The following is a 6,079-nucleotide window of genomic DNA, read 5'->3' on the forward strand; positions in this document are numbered from 1 at the left end:
GTTCTGTTTGCTCTTTCTCTTTCTCTCTCATGCAATCACAGAGTGTCCCAACCTCGTTCCCAGGGTCTTCTCGGCTTACAGTGAACTAAAAAGTCCGCTAATTGGCTCTTTTCTTACACGAACTCTGATTGGTTTGAGGTGGCTCAAACTGGTTTCAATAATTTGGAGGGAATGTGTTATTAGAAAGAAAACTCTACAACACTGTTTCACTTGATGGCAATGTTATGGTACCCGATATGATATATCAATAACTGACATGATGCACATATTAATGTAACGTAATGAATTACCATGGCAACAAAAGAACCATCAAGAAACGCCCTATATTTTTTGTATAAGGAAAGGAAAGGAACTTTATTTAAGTGTCTAGTAGATTTGGCGCCGGAGCACTAAGGTTTAAGGTGATTCCTCAGGAAAAAAAAATTATCGAACGATTTTCTTGAAGCTTTCCCTGAATGTTCCCTCCTAATCCCTGTTTTGAAAACTACAATAAAAAAGATATGTCACCGTGCTTGCTTAAGAGATATAATAGGCCAATCTTACCCCATTGCAATCGATTCCTATACTGATACTAATCACGCGCGTTATTTCGTCGGCTGAGGGTACATTTTGCGGTAGCTAAAAAAGAGGGTTTTTAAAGTACCATTTGAAAAAACACCTGATAGGTAGAACGTCTAGAGCATATGGAACACTGTCTTATATAAATGATGGAAAAATCACTCAACTTAAAACGACGTCGACTAAAAACGTTTCTCGAGTCGTTGTTTTCAAGATCATAATTTACATCCCTGGGTAAGGGGCTTTGTGTACGTTTTAAGCTATATATATCTCTTTTCCTTCCGATAAATTTTTTAATTTTTTGTTTTTGTTTTGTTTTTGTTTTGTTTTTAAAGGGCATATTTGTACACCAAAATGATGAAATAAAAAATACAGGTCACCGTGCTCGTTTAAAATAAACCACCATCGTAACTGGAAGGCAGTACCCCTATTATCTGCTGTACTATTGTAATAATTGAAAAATTATTGTATAATTGTTGTTAGTTTATTGTAACTATGGGGTGAAACAAAGTATTGTTGTTATCTCGATTATCGTAGAAAGAAACAAAAAACAAAACAAAAAAATAATAATGTTCTCGGAATGCGCGCGCTTACTCGCAAAGAATTATGGTCATTCGCATCTTCTCCCACGTGTTTTGAGAACTGTTTCAGCGTGTATGATCGACTTACGCCACATTTACAATGTTGCAAATTTGACCATTTTGTAAATATTGACATACCGTATACGGAGTACAGGATGCGCAGTGCAATACTGAGGAATCACCTTAAGCGCTTATTTGTATTACAAAGAAAAAGAAGGCTGGTAACCAGGCATACATTTAAACCACTGATGATATTTAATTTTTATAAATTTGTATGTTATACTGGCCTTTTGGGACATTCATTTAACAGTTGTTGTTTTTTAATAATACCAGCAGAAGTTTAAATAGAGGGCGGCTACCGGCCATAGACCGCCGGGTACTATGGTCCATCCCGCCGCCCACTTCGCACGAGCATTTGAAAGTTTTGCTGTATAGGCGTTTATCCACCGTTCTCTCTCACAAAAAAAAAAACGCTTTACATGCTTGACTGTTTTGTTGTGATGGCTAAGAGACAAGGCGTTCTGAACAACATTTTTTTCGCCATTATGCCGAAGCAATCAAAAGATGAGTTATCACTTAGTCTAGTATAGAGTTAAACTTTACAACTTAATTTATATGCCAGACGGACGTAAATGAAGCGAGCTATTTGCATTTTTAAAAAATCATTGAACTGTCAAAGGCCATCTTTATTGCTTTTTGGGGGGAAATTTCATGTCCACCGAATAGTTTGGTTATAGAATAAACTTTTTAGGGGTGAGTGCTCAATTTATATGGATATTGCCTACTGCCCATAATGTATTTAAATACTAACAAATCAGCAAATTCTTTTTAAAATGACTATAATTTCCGTTTCCTTTTAAAGGGAAATAAAAAGTCTCTGCTTACGAGCCAGAAGGCCCAATTAGGCAGGCACTTATCTCCGGTTTCATTAGCATGAAGCGACTAGGAGTATTTCTACTCCCCCCTGGATGGGATGCTAGTCCATCGCAGGGTTACCCCCAGCAATTCGCCGGTACCCATTTATACACCTGGGTGGAGAGAGGCACCATGAGAGTACTGAGTGTCTTGCCCAAGAACACAACACAATGTCCCCAGCCGACTCGATCCGGAGTCGAGCACACTAACCATGAGAAATTGAAAAATGCACTGATTTCCAAGTTCGTATATTTCAAAATTTTTAAGGGGAACAAGCCTCCAGAGCCCCTTAGAGGGTCACGCCTTCGGCGCTCGATTCCACGGCTGTCTACTTTACTTTCCCAGCCACCTACTTCCAAACTTACTGAAAGCACTGACCAATAATCAAAAAAGAAAAAAAGAATTTTTGGCCCAGTTGTGACAATTGAAAGTAATACCTGTTGTATATCCTTTCTCTTTCAGCCAGGTAGGAGCCCTGGAAATGAAATGTGCCTGAGTGCTCTTGGGATATACAACGTAAGCAATATTTTGAGTTGTAGATGTAAACAATGTTGTATATCCTTTCCAGTTAAGCCGGGTAAGAGTCCATGAAATGTGCCTGAAACTCGTACTTTTTTAAGTTGGCATTTTCTGAAGTAGCGAATTTGGAGAAAAGGATAAGTGTGCATATGCATATTTTCCATGAAAATGGAAAGTACATGCAAGAGCAACCTCTAAGTTGTCCATCAAGCTAAGACGTAAAGCGCCATCGCCTTCGATACTTGTACAATTGACCACCATGGAATTTGTTTGACTGATTTTCAATGCTTTGTAACGATATTCATTAGAGTGTTGCTCAACAGCAACAGAAGTACCCAAGGAAACCGCTCCACAAAATATCCGCTCCACAGGCCCTTGTTTATCTGGCTGGCAAATTTTTCATTGTTTAACTGGCTGGTAATTTTTTTTTTGTTTTTACGAAGTCTTGCTGGGAGATCAACTCCAAAATAAATTTGCTGGGGATTTTAAATACTTTTTGTACTGCTGGCTGGAAATTGCAAACCGATTCCGCTCTGGCTGACGTTTATTTACTGGAATTTTTCTGAACCGGAAACTCCCGGCGTTTGTTGAGTTTGTCAGAGAGATTTTCACCACCATGTTCATCGCGTTTCATATTACTGTCGGTCTTTTTATAATAACAAAAGAAATGCACCACTTTCGGTTACTTTGGTCGGCATTCGATTTCAAAAGCTGCGGGTGGTTCCCAGGCCTGGGAACAAGGTTGGATTGTAAAGGAGTAATGGCGCTGCTCTGGTGAGTGGTCTCTCTGGTCTTTCTTTGATTCATCCTTATTCACTTAAATTCGCATCAAATTTTGCTTGAATGAGTGGTGTTATAGCATCTTTTCGTTTCCAATTCTGTGTGCTAGGGGATTATCATAGCTGAGAGACTAACAGTTGATAGTTTTGGAGATTCGTTTGATTCTGACAGCAAAGATCAACTTCGAGTAGGTGAGTTTTCTAGTCACATATCTATGCATTTTCTGTATTCTTCATAACCGATGAAAATTTGAAATTTAGTCTTTTTCCCTTTCTTTGATGTCGCGCAGGAATTCCCAAGTAACGTACCTATTTGCTATATTTGGGCAAGCTCCTGGAATTCCCATAAAAGCTGTGTTTTCCCGTGTGCTGGTTTCACCCGGTGGTTTCAGAAGCTTTGCTGAGGTAGGTCACCGTTAAACATTAGATTTTCAGTATTTCTCTATTGTCAATCAAAATTTTCCGCTTATTTCCTAGCGGATTTAGTATTCATGAATAATTTCGGCTACCTTCAAAACGGTGCACAAATGTTGGCTTACAAGATAAATGGGGTTTTATTTCAGTTGCCGGCTAAGATATCTATAGGTAATCAAATGATTTCGAGTGCAATTTGGAATAAATAAGCACCAATAAATTTTTTCAAAGACTAACAAAATCATCAGTTTCTTTCGCCCTTAAACATAGAGAGATGAAAAGGATGTTGACAGACCAAACACAATTCCCACTTCTCGTGATGGTGTTGGTTCTCTATCCAATGCCATTTTCCCATTAATAGTTTCTTAAGATGAGGCACTGATGAGTGATATTGCGTTACAAAGGGCAGTGGCTTATCTTGCGCCTTTTGTCTCTTTTGTAAAGCCGACTCTCTTTCTGTGAACTTCACTTCGGAGAGGATATGATCAACCAGATGTCTGGGATAGCTTCTCATACGCAAACGGACTCTGAAATTGCGAATGTTTTCCTCAAAAGTCGTTTTTGAGGAGTTTGTCCTGAGTAGTCTCAGAGCTTCGCCTTTGATAAATCCTTTACTGACCCCTGGTGGGTGGCAGGGGGAATAGTGCGTATATTGAAATGTCTCAGTCGGTTTGAAGTGTGAGCGCACGTCAAGAATATTTTCCTTTTTAAACATTTCGCCCTTGTAGACGCATGTGTCCAAAAATGTTGTTTCTTTGTCAGATATTTCAGCCGTAAATTTTATGGTTGCATGGTGTCTGTTAGCGTGTTCCTTGAATAATGAAGCACAAAATACACGACAAGCTTTCTTTCAAATAATTATTGGCTGTCAAATTTCCAATTATGTTTTTACTGAAGACTGTGCAGAGTTGATCACAGATCCACGTAAGGTGTTCGATTCGTTGTCTGTCTTTGTTGAACCCATAAGTTACCAGAGAATTTTCCATTTGGTTTCAGTGTTCTACATAACAGCACACTTGGTGAAAAATTAGAAATACACAGAATATAGCTCACTTTGATTTCGGCTCGACGGGCGATAGATTGTTGTCGAAGTCCATTACTCGTCGCTTTTAAGATTCCAGGTGTTTGTTTTTCGCCGCCTGCCTAGTTTATCCAACTGATTTTCCATTATTGAGCTCCATAAGGGTATATTTTGTTTAAGGATCCACTAAAACGCCAATCGCTTTACATGACTTTCGACGCCATTGCAGGCTAAGTTAATGATTCTACTGTGTCCACCAGAGAAATATACGCATTTCCACTTACATGAAATTTTCGCGATAAGTTAATTTCGCGAATTTCTAGATTTAAAAAAAATCGCGAAATTTAAGTGACGCGAAAATTAAGTGGCTCACATCATGTCAATAACTAAAATAGCGACTTTATTACATACGTTTATAACAATCATTTTGAGCTATTCTGTGGCAAATGTTCAGGTCCTCTTCATCACTACTGCTTTCAGTCTCTACTTCAGGCAGCACTTCTTTTGTACAATTCTCAAACTGTCCATTTACTGGCTCCTTGAGTGTGTCTCACTCAAAAACGCGAGATTAAAGTGAGTCAAAATGCAAAATTTTCGCAAAATCGCGAAATTAAGGTGTCCCGAAATATGCGAACCTCACTGAATCGCGAAATTAACGTGTCGCGAAAATTTCATGTGATAAGGTAATTTCCAACCTGGTCCCCAGGGCGCTTTTCCCTGGCTTTGGGTGGGACGGGAAATTCCCGTCCCACCCAAAGCCAGGGAAAAGCGCCCTGGGGACCAGGTTGGGTAATTTCGAATATCTCTACCCATCGAAGAAGACGACGATATTGAAGATGTGCAACGTGTAGGGCTAATGTTGCTTTCAAAATACAGGGCCCAAAGTAGAGAGTCAGCGGGAAGTTGTGACTTTTCGAGTCTTTCTGCGAGCGCTGTGTAAACAGGCCGGAATGTGTTGGATGGTTCGCAAGAAGATGAGCTTAAGGTTACTGCTTTTAAACTTTTTCGGTCTCGAATTTTGCAAAATTTTAAAAAGCTGTTATAAGATAGCTCATTATTTTTGTTTTCTTCTAAAAAAGAAATTATTTGAAAATGTTTTCTCCTTGCGGAGTTATTGCAAATTTTGTGTTTTACGTGACTAAAATTTTTATCCCGCAAGGTGTTATGTGATGTCAACACTCGTCAACGCGCAGTTTGACGCGGGAATACATCTGGGTATCTTCACTTTATCGCATGTTGAGTTTGCCATTTATTTGCAGTCGATGCGGTTGTGTTAAAGGAATATGCGATGT

Source organism: Montipora capricornis, chromosome 10 (genome assembly GCF_036669925.1).
Source record: "Montipora capricornis isolate CH-2021 chromosome 10, ASM3666992v2, whole genome shotgun sequence".
In the NCBI taxonomy this organism is placed as follows: Eukaryota; Metazoa; Cnidaria; class Anthozoa; order Scleractinia; family Acroporidae; genus Montipora; species Montipora capricornis.